Below are 13,674 nucleotides of genomic sequence, written 5' to 3' on the forward strand. Positions count from 1 at the left end.
CAATTCCACTGTGGCCAGGCTTTCCCCTTTGATTTCCATGGGTATCTCCATTCCTGTGGCTGGTGAGTTCTTCTGAAGAATAACAAATAATGGCTTCATCTACACTAGTAAACTAAACACAGCCAAGCTCTGGCTCAGGCATTTCTCCGGCTCTGAGGCTAACTAAGCATGGTCTGAACACATTTATATTATTAAACTCCCATAGTCTACAAAACAGGGTGGCAGCCTGTGGGGAACGGTCCATGGACAGTGCTAATTTCTGGTCTGCGCCAGAACTATGCTGCGGATAGTTGCAGCAATTAACTAGTCTGATTAACTGAATTTCAAGGCCTAGTAATAGTCCCTGGCACTGATTTTTTTTTTTTTCCTAGCAGGCATGTGCATCCTAGAAGTCTAAAGTGCTAGCTTTTCTGTTGCCTAGTATCTTGGACTACTCTTTTTTGCTGGAGAAAAGCATTTGCAACACACCTCTGAAGCCGGAAAGCTGTGTTTTAATTGTCTCTTTTCCCAGAGGAACGTCAACATTTTAGGTGTCACGGCCAAGATCAGGCCTCTGTTATGTTAGGCTCTGGGAGGTGGGAAGACTGTATTCATCTGGCAAAGCTGCCTGTCTAAAGACAAGATGAAGAGATAGAAGAAAAAGGTATAAACAGGACTAGAGCAGAAAGGGATTTTCATCTTCTCCCCAGAAGTCTTCCACATCCACCCAGCGAGTCCTCCCTCTCCTATTTTTAACCAACAGCCCGACACCAGAACAACAGTCGCTTGTCATTTGATCCGACTAAGCCACGAAAGACCGAGTAATGAGAAAAGATCCCCAAAAACTCGGCAAGCCTGAGCGCTGGCGGAGCGCCAGGGAATGCGGGGAGGATCGGGCTGTGGGGTTGGAGGAATGCAGGCCTTCCTATCTCTTTTCCCAAACATTCCCGTCTGCAGCAGACTAAATATTTTCACATGCTGCTGCTCGAACACCCAAGTTCACGGCTGAGCAGAGGCGCAGCGCGACGCTCCTGTGGCGATGGTCCTCGTTACAGCTGGCCCCAGGCCAGCTGCCTGGCACTGGGTATCGCATTGCGGGTTCCTTTGCCTTCTCTGACGTTTTTCAGACTTTCATCTCCTTCCATCTTTAACATCCCCCTTCTGCGCTCTTCAAAATCAATTGGTTTCGCCCCACCGCCCGGTAGGTTTTGCTCCTCAGAACATCTGGTAGATGAGGGAAGGAGCCTTTGTGAAGGCCGGTGAGACCTCAGAAGAACCTGAGACCCCTGTACGTGAGGCTCCTTCAGCTGTAGGACACGGCTGACCACAATTATTGCAGCCCCAGGAGCAGGGGTAGGTCACTGGCTGGGGATGGGCAGAGTTAAGTTCAGATCACAGCCTGCTGCCAAAGACTTCTCATATGATCTTTGGCAAGTCACTTAGCAGCTCTCATCCACCTCTTGGAACTGGGAAAAAAGCTATTTCCATACTTTACAGAGGATATTCTAGGACACGTTTATTTATGATTATGAAGTGCTCCAGTGTTACATTGAAAGAGGCAGTATGTAGAGAGAGATACATTTCTTGACAAGAGAGGTGTTTGGAGGCTTGATTACAGCCTCTCATTAGGCATGCATAGTAAAGAACAAGCCTGAGATCACCTTAGTCCTGGTCTGGCTCTGCTCTGACCCTCCGTGACAGTTTTTACCTTCTCAGGTGGGATTCAGCTAGCAAATTCAGACACATAAATGTAGGTAGGTACGTGTGGGCTGGGTATCTATGACCTTGTTTTAATTGATAGACATCTAATTAATAAAGTTAAGGATCTGCACATTTCTCCCTGAAGCAAAGAGCTACATTTTGTCAGCTGAATTTGTCCCTAGACTCCATTGAACAAAATTATTAGATCTGCGTCATCCATCTAAGGTCCCCTGGGAGGTTTGTTGTCTTGTATGGGATTCAGTTGCCTGGACAAAGACGTTTGGGGCCATTCAAAATACCCTGGGCTATTCCACCTGGGCTCTTGGAATTTGCCAAAAGGGAGGAGGTCTCCTGTAGGTCCTCTGTTGCATCTGCAAGCCCTATGTGGATAACTTGGATACTCTAAGGTGTTTCAAATGGCATTAGGCACCTAAGTCTGGGCAACAGAGACCCACTCCTGGTGCATATGGAGACACTTTCTTGTGAACGCACTTGGGTGTATAAACCTGTGAGCAGAATCCCACCTGTGGTGCTTGTTGTGTGTGCGTGTATAACTGCAATGCAGCATTGATAATAGAACAACATTGACCTGGATCTTTTTGGACAGCATATGCTCAGCAACACTGTGACCGATTGGAAATCCACAGCCTTATGTGCAGCTCATACACTGCACAGCATTGAAAGCCAGAAGGTACCACTATGAACACCTACTGTGCCCTTCTGCTTTAGATGGGTGATAGTCCACCTAGGCACTCCCTCAGTGAAATAAATAATCCTTTCAGAGAAAGAGATCAGAGTTGTTCTTCCAGCGAGACATCCAGTTTCAATGTTGATGGAGACATTCACGGAGAACTAAGAACATTACCATTTAGCACTGACAATGGTTGCTAATAAATGAAGCCATTTAGAACAACTACGAACTGAATCTCTCCTGACAGCTGGTACATTCTCCCTTTAGACTAGTTTTTGGAAGTTCGGAAGTTTTTTTCTTTTCATCCCCAGTGCTGTGACACCATAGTGGAAATAATAGCAGAATTGGAAGTAGGGTTGTCAAGGGTAACTAGAAGGCAAAGCTTTTTTCGAAGAAATTTTGACAAGTTATAAGCAATGAACATTTTCCAGCTCGCTTATCAGTTAGAAAAATCTTTACACCTCCAAACCGTCCAAATCTGAGGACCTAATGATGTTTTAAAATTAGATCTTCCAGACTTGCTAGGGGATTGGAACTCTTGCTGCCCATGATGTTTGCTCCCTAACTTCTCTGCTCCACATAGGCTGTATTCCACTGGTTTTCCCAGTGAGGCTGAACACATCTATACATAGTTAATATTGTCACTGAGGGCTGGAATCTGCTGCCCGTACTTAGGCATCTAATGTCATTGGAGATGCCCTAAAGTAGCCAAGACATCTACAAGGCACTAGCAGATATAACACAAGAGTTAAAGGTCATTTGCCTTCTTCTGGAGGCCCAGCAAGATGCACCTTGATGCTTAAAATGGCTTTAGGCACCTGTATTTAGGCAAATTAATCTAACATCTGCAGAAAAATGCAGCTCCAGGTTAAGATGTTTACTTTTATACTTCTACATACCAGAGTCTGTGACTGAACTAGATGTCTAAGCTCCCCTACCTTTATCCAGTCCCACTGTGGAGAAGTCATCTTTTGTTTTATTTGGAGAGCTTGGCACTCCTTGCACCTGGAATATATATGGTAGTGAGGTGCTCAACAATCCCTTATGATAACGGATGTTAGTTTCCTACTTTCAGCCAGCTACTTCTGAAGTCTAACCTTCCCTTCTCGCTCTTCTCAACATATCTGTTCCTTAATTTATTGATATATAAAGGTTTCCAGAATCTTTCAGTGAGATACAGATTTTCCTAACATAAATGACTCACTACCCATAGTAAAACTGTGCTCCCCCTAGGAAAAGACCAGGAAATTCAGGCAAAAAGGCTTTCCACCTCCTGAAACTTTGTCAAGAAAGAAGTGTTACTGTGGTAGAGCATATAACCCAGTAAATTCATCCCTCTCGGTACTCCTGCACTGGCAGATTTCCACTGATTTGGTTCTGACAAACCAAAATATATTTCAGAGCTGGCTGAGATAAATCTACATGGAGCTATATTATGCTATATGTATAACACCATCAGAGGCCGCTACACCTTCCTTTGATGCACCAGATGTTGGCCATTCTTGGAGACAGAATACTCCACTAGATGGCCCACGAGAAAGTTAAATGTGTTTGTGACATATTAAAGGTCCTGAAGTGCAGTAAGGTGGGGCAATATCCCGTGATAAACATGATATATGGGAGGAAAGTGAATTTCCACAATATGCTTTCTGTGTCGTCCAGAGGGGACTTCAGAAATCAGGGACATATAGCACTTTCTTTTCCCATCTCCCTCCTGTGATGTTTTCCCTACACGTGTGTGCCAGGGAAGAAGAAAAGCATAAGAAGAACTCACATGTGGGCTACTTCTTGTCGTAGAGTCGTTTATGTTAGGAGAGCCTTTGAGACAGACTTTTTTTTTTTTTTAATTCCTGTGGCCTTTGCCCTTTGCAGTCCTCAAAGTTGGCTACAGCACTTGAAAAGGTATCTTATCACAGACTAGATAGTCTGAATGGTTTTCTTACTTGCCCTCATCAGGTGCACAAACCTACTGAATATAGATTTCAGTGCTACTGGATGCTCTTATGGACCTGACCGAGTTTCCTATAATCTAAGAACAATCAGCAAATGGATGTTGTTGAATCTCTCCCCTCACTTGCCAACCTCTGTATTTTCCCTATGGTCTTGGCAGATGCTGGCGGCTGGGAACACCTGCAGGAGGGCAGATACACTTTAGGCAACACAGCATTTGTTGTTCAGAGATAACCCCCTCGTGAACAGTCTGGCTCTATGTTTCTCATGGCTCAGACACTAACCCTGAAACTCAAACAACTTTGTATGTGCCTGGCTTGAAGCACTGGTATCAGACAAAGCAGGAAAATATTCCTGCATATTGTGTACTTTGTCTTTGTGGTGTGTGTTTGCATATATGCATAATTTACATTCCTTTTTATATGGAAAGGAGATAGATCTCTTTGTATGGAAAGAGATTAGCATTAAAGGAGAAGCAGTATAATGGGGTATGGTGCCCTAGCAGGACTTAAAACTTTTGGCTTCTCTGCTTGTCCTTATCATAGACTTGTTTGAAAACGTTCAAAGTAACTTTAAGGACATAATCTACCTATCAGCAGAAGATGGGTTTGTAACCTTTCATAATGCACCTATCTTCTGGGAAGTTGATTCAAATTGTTTATACGTCCTCCGAGCAAAGCATGCCAAGGCCCTTCCAGGCTAGACTTAGGGCTCTACCGGCTGACTGCTCCAGTTACCTAAAAGATGGACTAATTGGCAACCTTATAAAGTAGTAAGCAATGACAAGTTCCCTGGAAAGTGATTTCTGGAAGAATTTCCTTCCTCTGATGGGACATCCCAGAGACATGCTCCAGCATGCTCCAGCACTTATCCAGCAGATAAGTGATGTGGATATGTAGACAGTTTGGTTGTAAGTTTGTGATGGAGAGACTGGGCAGGGGCAGGACTTTACACAACAATATAAACACGGTTCATTGCTTCGGCTCCCTGCTAGAAAATATAAGTAAAATGTCCTCCTTACTCTCTGTTGCCTATGACTCTGGCTGGTTTGAAAAGGCTCTGTTTTTCCATACATCCTAGTGAATAGAGGGTTATAGACTCAGCTTTTACCCTAAACCTTCAGAATCTCTGATCCACTATTTCTTGACTGGAAGACCCCTCAGATCGCAACTGTCTGTGATATGCTCATTCAGTGCTGGGCATAAGAGGACCCCTACCGTTAGCTGAAGCATTTCGGTGCTACTGTAATCCAATCAGCAAGAATAACCAACAAACAAGCGGAGCGTCTGAAACCACTTCCAAAGAACTCTAGTGGCTCCATTGGGAAGTGCTTGGACACACAGGACTCTGTTTTCCACAGAGGAGAGCCTGAAAATCCATGAGCAAACACTAGAGCTCAAAAGCTGTCACACTGCATTATGTGCAGTTCACCCCACTCTTGGTTTTGCTTCCACATTAACATTTTTTACATTTTTTCCCTCCTATTTTCAATCCGTTGGCCATTTCCTCCATATTCCCATTGTCAGAGCTGAGCTCTGGAAAAGGGGAACATATCCCACCGGTTCTTCCTGCGCTTGCCCGGTACAACGGTGTTCCGGCTTTGACTTCTCTGGGGAGGACATTTTATCTTAAGCAAATATTGAATTTCTGGGATTAATATGCCAGCTGGTTAGGAAACAAAACAAGCCAGTTCCAAGAAGCATTTGCTTTCTGATAGCAAGAAAGATAGAGTGTGTTGATTGGGTCTTGATGGCTTCTAATTATAGAAGACTAAATTATAAACATTAGCAATCTGCAAATTTGAGGCCAGAACTTTAGCTAGTCCAGTAAGTTAACATAACTATAGTGATTTTGCATTAGCAAAAGTCCTAGGCTTAATCCATGGGGTTGTTTAGGTACCTTTCTCCTAGCTAACTCCATGGAATGTCAAGCACCAGAATTAAATTTAGGCACGGATATGCCATCATTGTCCTGAATTCTCCGTCAGGATGAATTTAGGTGGAATCATGATGCTAGGGTAAGTGTACCAGATTAAGAATAGATGTTCTGTTTATTAAAAAAAAATTAAAAAAAAAAACAATCAAGGTTTTGTTCCTCATGCTGCCACAGAGCTGTTTACAGACTCTAGCAAACTGCTTAACTTCTTTGGGGATGGGCTTGCCCATCCATGAAAAGAGGAAGGAAACATCTTCCTGCCTTACAGATCTGTGCCACAAGTAGGTTCATTATGAGTATGATCCTTGTATCGTTATTGCTGTTTTCGACCACCTGAATTTTCCTGGCTTTTAGTGGGAGTTAAGCCTGTAAAATTCCCTGGACTTAACGGACAGCAGCCAGAATGCATCTCGTGTTCCCTAATTAAAGTCAAGAGGACTGGTAGAGTGTTTTTCTCCACAGCCGTAATCTCTCTCACATTTTGTTCTGCTTTGATTGTACTGGGCACATGTGGCCTATGAAAATCTGTTGGGTCATATGACAGGCGACAGGCTTTGACTGTGGCTGTGGCAAGGGAGTGAATATACCTTGGAGCAGGCTCCTTAGAGCTCAAAATCTTGCTGTGCATTTCACAGCCTTCAGAAAGTGGTCGACCTCTCATTAATTTTGGCTACATAGTCACAAGTAGTGTAATTCAGAGGAAAATAATGGTTGGTCCCCTCTCTCTCCATTTTATTGTCTTACAGCTAGTTAAAGCAATGTCTCTGCTCTCTTTTTATGTATTTACAGCACATATTTACAGTATTATAGTATTTACATATTTGGAGGAATAGGCTGGGAAACGGGAAGCTGATGTTTATTGAATACCTGGAGCTTTACTGTAAGTCATGATAATTGGTCAGTTCATCTCATCTCATTAATTCATTCACTTAGGGCCCTCTTAACTGTATTCAGTTTGTCTGAGGACAGAAATCACTATAGCACTCTATAGCATCTAGAGTGGGAAAAGAGGCCTGGCTGATAGCTGAAAATCTTTGGCATTGTCACAGCACAATTATAACATTACAAAAACAGGTTGATTTACCCACATTTGCTCCTCCTTACCAATGGTTTGCTACTAAGAGGATCTGAGGAACCTGATGCAGCAGAAGACCTCAGGGCACTGGAGACAAGCCTACATGTCTGGGGCCCTTTCAAGCACCATTTCTCATGCTACTTTCTCGAAGGAGATAGATGGAATAAACAAAGCTGAAATGCTTCTTTGCTAGCCCACAATAGAAGTTAAAGCTCAAAGAAATTAGAGAAAAAGACATTAAACTTGCTAAGGAAGAAGAAAATTGGAATATAGATCTCTGATCAGGCTGGGGATGCTCAAACCAATACTTGTGGGATGCTCACAGGTGGTACAAATTCAAGAGGAGGGCAGAAGACCCTAGCCACACAGTGGGTAGTCGTTAGCTTCCTCTTTATTTTCCCTTTCCTGCTCTTACTTTACTTCTTGAAATGTGGCGTGAATCTGGTCAGGTTCCTCTCAAGTGCTGCCCAGGTCACCCACCTTCTGGGAAAATATTCCAGCCCTAATGCTGCTATTGTCAAAAGGTGCTGGCAATTCTGCCTGTGGCCATATTTGAAGAAAAAAGTCCAAAAACCAAAAACTCTATAAACCTTCTCACTGAATTTGTTCCACTCACTGAGGGGTATCAATTCCAGGGATTGCTCCAGACTTGCAGCTCTAAAGCTGTCAAAGGCCTTTCCCTGTAGCCCTACCTGAGTCACTTGAAGAATATCTTTTAGGACTTCTCCTCTGTCATAAAGTGCCCACTGATCAGATCTGTTTTCTCCTGGGTCCAATTTTGAAGCTCCTCCTTTTCCCCAAGATGTTGCACAGGTTCCCAGTACAGTATATATAGTATATATATATGTCCCAGGTTCCCTCTGCATTTCACTTTGACATCCAGACACCTAAGTTGCGGCACACTAATTTTAGGCACCTTGGCCCTTTCCAAGTGACTGATTTAGAGTCCATGTTTGTTATTGGTTTAGGCTGAGAAAGAACGGTGCAACCCTCCTCTCTGGCCATTTTTTCCCCCAATTCACTTTTTGGTTTGATCGGTTTCCTTGGCTTCATTCTCAAGGGAAACGGGAAAGGATAAACTCATTCAAGGGTAGCATAGATTTAAATGGCTTACGGCCATCAGAAAACCCCAACTTCATCGCTGCCGAAGGCCAGCTCTCAGGTAGTATTCCACCTCTCTGTTTAGGACATACCTTCTAAGCGCGTAGTTAGCACTAGGGAAGTGGCTTAGTGGGTGTTTAGTTTAGCATTTAGCACTGGGCAGATGTTCTTCGCATTCTTGTGTGAGGTCCAGAAGGCGGCACAGCCCCTTCCTCCCTCTGTTTAACCCTGCCTCCAAACACCCGCATTCAAACAATTCTATAGAAATATAATTTTTTTTCATTTCACTGGAGCAGCATCAAATAAACTTCCCTGTGGAGACAGAGAGGTATAATTTCCTACATTTTTTTGCGATAAGGAGATGGAAGCATGGCTATCAAATTAGCCAGCAACAGAGTCTCAGATGCATTTCCCTGGGCCTAATATAGAGGCAAAGTCAACATTTAGTCTTCACCCCTTGTCATAAGAAGGGCTTCTATCCAGAGGTTCCACTTTTTTCCCTAGTGAAACTGTCTAGTCTAATAAGAGAAATTACTTCTGCCTGCAACCCTTATCTCCCAAATACTTTCACGTTAACTCGGCTATGGCAGTGCTACAGCTACTCCTCCTCACGCTCATATGATGGGTAAGCAGATTAGATTCCCTCATCCCAGTGACTGAATGACATCCTAAAGTACATTTCCTATGACAAAAGTCAAAACTAACTGGAGTTCATATGGGAGTGATTCAGGGCACATACATAAGTACGGGTAAAAAAATCTCCTCTAAAGTAGACATCTACAGCGCAACCACCAAGGGTTAAGCTGGTCCCCTGTATGTCTCTGTGTAGACTGTAGACAGAAATAGGCACCTTAGGCTAAAACTAATTTGACTTCAGACATCAGCTTTAGTAATGGTGCCCTCAACTCCAATAACTAAATTAAATAAGTCTCCATTGACCGTAAAGGGAGCCTTGAATGACTGGCTTGGATGACGCTGGCTGCATTACAGACTCTCTAAAGTTAAAGGAAATGAATGCCACTCTGAATGCTGCTTTATCACTTCAGTGGAGGCTTCCCAGGATAGCAGGAAGCTTGAATTTCCTTCATGCTAAAAGAAGTGTTTGGCATGAAAGCTTTTAAAGTCTTCTAATTTCTGGAAGATTTCTCACTTCAGAGCAGAAAGTGACAGCTAGTGACTGGATGACATTGGGGAAATCATATTCTTCTCATTCCTGTTAGTAAACACAAACTGTTTCCTAGGCAGTGTAAAACCCTGTAGCTAAACCGAAATAATTTTCATTACATTAATTTTCACCTGTCAAGGTTGCACTCCACAGTTTCACAGTGCACTTTGGAGAGCAACTTCTTTTTAAACTAAAGGCCCTGCGTACACAGAAGAGTTATCATGCCATCATGGAGCAATTCTTCTTATTGGCTGAATGATTATAATTCCTTCCATGAGCTGTAAAGCTACACATATGGCTTTACTGCTCCAGAGTTATTTTAATAAGGATTCCCCTTAGGGCTGTCCAGACAGCAGATGGCATCGTACGTGAAAATTAAACTCCTGAACTGAGGCTCCAAACCTATTATGAGGCTTATAAAATACACCTGGAGACTTTAGGTAAAGTGGAAAAGCCAGGAGGTTCTCAGTGCAAACGGAGATTGCTGAATGCACAGATAGAAAAGGTCCCTTTTTATTTCTCGGCACTAGTGCAATGACTGACTTGTCTCGGACTTCTTTTCATGAGTCCCAGGACGGAGGTAAACGCTTTCTCATTTCTTGAACTGCCAGTGCTTTGTGCCATATAAATTTAAAGACAAACTACTCATTTTTGTTGTTGTTGTTGTTGCTGCTTCAGTTCAGTTTTAATTGCTGAAGGGCAGATGTGGAATTACTTAATACACAGAAATTCTGCAGTGATACTGACAGTTTCTCCTTCCAGACAAAACCTAAAGAGTCTGGTAAAAAGCAAACAGATCCTGATTCGCCTGTATGGCTGAAAGCCGAAGAGGGCAAATGGTATCTGAGCCCATCAGTGATAGGAAGCCGGAAGTGACCTATAAAATGTTCAGAAATGCTCTTCTGCAGCCTCTGTGCCCTCTTTCCACTCGGTTCCAGCACTCCTGGTTGTGGTTTCTGGGCTTAGTTATTGGTGAGGGCAAGGAGCGAGAGGTGGACAGGAGCAGACATGAGTTCATCTGCCCAGGCCTTCGGACAGTCTGCAAAGACTGTAAGGTTATGAAGTGTTCGGCAAACAAAGGGGTACGCATTGCCGGACTTGGTAATATTGTGAGCAAAGGAGATGTCCCACAGTGCTGTTTGGTTGTAGAAACATCCCTCTCCCCCTGAAACTGTGAACTCCCTTCCCCTAAAAATATATAAAAGAAAGAAAACCCTAAAACACCTATTACTCATCATGTGTTCAGCCATCTCTCACGCAACCACAACAGAACATTCATGTTGCGGTGCAGATATAACACCTAATTTTTCTGCCAGCTTTAACAGCCTACATACCCCAAATCCTACTACAAGTGGTATGGCGGAGCTTATTTTCTAAAGTAGTAAAAGCTGGTAATCCAGGATGGGATTTAACTCACAGATTAAGACTCCCAAATTGAGACGCCTACACCTGAGAAAGTGTAAATCCATAATGTAGCTGCCTACAGCTGAGCTAATTCACCATAACTCCCTTTATAGACAGTGGAGAGAACTAAACACTCTCTATATGGGCACCAGGTATCTAAACCCTCATGGCAGTCAGTGGAGATCGAGTCCCAACACTCAGATGTCACTATTACTGTGGCATTTATGTTAAACACAGCTCACTGCAGAAAATGGTCTGTTTAACACATCTGCTCTGCAAGCCTGGGAAATGCGAGTAGAGTCACTGGGGTACATGGGTCCATCTACATACAACCCCCACCTAATTTTAGGGGAAGAATTCAGCTCACCTTTTAGGATGTCGTGTCCACAGCTCCGTATAAATAAGTACTGTAGGTTTCTGAGCAATTCTTAAAATCAATGGTTAAATGGGACCTTGCTATCCATATCCGTTGTAGAGCTATGTTTGCTTAAACACAGAGGTGTCCAGTATCATGCAAGTGTTGCAGGGCATCCCTCTTGACCTCCATGTTTCCTCACTGCAAGAGCAAGGACAGCCTATAAATCTACCACTCTGCCGTATAAGACATCTGAGCAAGTGTCTTGGACACTCTCAAATGACACTAAACGGCTGTATTTAGACAGGTGAATCAAGGCCCTACATGTACTTAGTGGAGTTGCTTGCTAGACTCTGTTGACTGTGCCGACTAGCTCTCCACTGCCTATAACACGAGCCAAGATACCCTGCTCACTTGCAGACACCTACATGTAAAAGCAATATCGATTTTAGGCACCTATTTTAGGAGCAGATGAATCATACCCTCAACTCTATTGACTAGCTCTCCATTGAATCCACGGGGAACTTAGAAAGGTTAGTTCAGCTGCAGAAAATCTGCATTCTAGCCATATATATTTGGTCAGATTAGTCCCATTTACAATGTACTGGCTTCACCAGAGCAGCCCTGCAATCCAGAAGTTTGTCATGGCATCCCAACAAAAATATTCAGGACATAGATTTATCCACGATCTGTGTGATGCTGTCTGTGTGTTTTTGCATTTTTGTTCATAGATGTTTCCTGGATTTAAGTCAGGGTGGATGTAGGTCCAGGATTATAGGAGGAGATCATAGCTGTCCTTATTGTTTCCACAGGTAAATGGGGAACAGCATGAGCTATGCCGTTGTTTCTAGGGATAATAACTGAACTACATGTATCGTTGGTGCAACGAGCATGACTCGGTTGCGTTCGGACTAACTGGTGTTGCTGCTCTTGGTCCAAGCTATCCTTATGCCACTCTCCTCTGGAGCCTGTACGGCTGAATTAATGTGGTGCTGTGCTCATGTTAAGGAGCGCATAAGATCATAAAGGATATTAGAGGACTTAGCAGATTTCAGCATATTGTCTTATGGTCATAAAGTCTTGGACATATCTGTCTTTGGAACAGAGACCCGTAGATCAGAGGAAGCCCCAGCACAGGGCAATTACAGTACCATAAAGTAGGGGCAAGTAACGACAGGACTGAGAGACCATTTATTTCTGAGTACAATTACCATTTTCAATAATGCTCTCTTAACAACATCACTTAAGTGTTTTCCAGAAAACAAAACAAAACAAAACAAAACAAAACAAAAAAACCCTATACTTTACTCACCATCACTTCACTGCGCAGTGAAATTTTTATTTAGTCTTTTAATTATCTTCAGCAAAACCCTCCCAAATGTAGAGCAGGGCATTTGGGGATTCTTCAAGGGGAAGGAATAAGCTGAAGTGACACACACACAGACCAGATAGGATAATGAAATTTGAAGGCATAAGATTACACTGCAGATATTTCAAAGGATGTGGTTTCCACAGAGACATTCACTCTGTTTTCCTTGGCAACTTTTTGCACTAGTCTTCTCCATCCTCATTACAGATCGCTCTTTTTCTTTCAACCCTTCAATATGCCTAGGCTTGAAGAGGTAGAGGAAAGGGCATGCCAAGAGTGCAGAACAATTTCTACTTGGGCTTGAACTCAAATAGCAAGTCTCCCAACTGAACTAAACATGTTATCCCCAGAGATAATTTCTATCGTTTTCTTATTGACTTTTATTTTGCTCTCATGATGCTGTGTGATCCGGGGGTGGTGGTGCTGAGGGAGGGACACTGATATGACCAGATTCAGTCTATAATTGTGAAGAAGCTCTGGTGATCTTACATGGTCGACATCTATCTAAAACTTTAACTGAGGCCAGTCAATGCTTCTACAGATGTCACTAGAATGACACTTTCATAATTCACCATGGGGTTAGCTCTGGCGATTGACTTAGTTCAAGATGTGGATATGAGGCCTTAAAATTCAACTGAAGGTAAAGGTTTGAGAAAAAAAAAAGTTTCTCCCTGATTTTTCCTTCTCCAAGCCAGACTACACAGGGTTGAGTTCAACAAGTACATACCTGTACTCCAGGGCAGTTACAAGGGCTGCTGATAGTTTGACGTTGCCTGGCCTGCGGAAGATAGGCCATGAACCAGAACGTGATGGACGAAGACTTTCCCACCTGTTGCCATCTGCAGACTAATGATGCTAGATAGACTGAAACGGTTCCTGGAGGAAAAGAGTAAACCCATGCTGTGTATCTCCCCTCCTCCAGAAATTTGTGTTGGAAATCTTAGCATTG

This window comes from Struthio camelus, chromosome 2, assembly GCF_040807025.1.
Source record: "Struthio camelus isolate bStrCam1 chromosome 2, bStrCam1.hap1, whole genome shotgun sequence".
Classification (NCBI taxonomy): domain Eukaryota; kingdom Metazoa; phylum Chordata; class Aves; order Struthioniformes; family Struthionidae; genus Struthio; species Struthio camelus.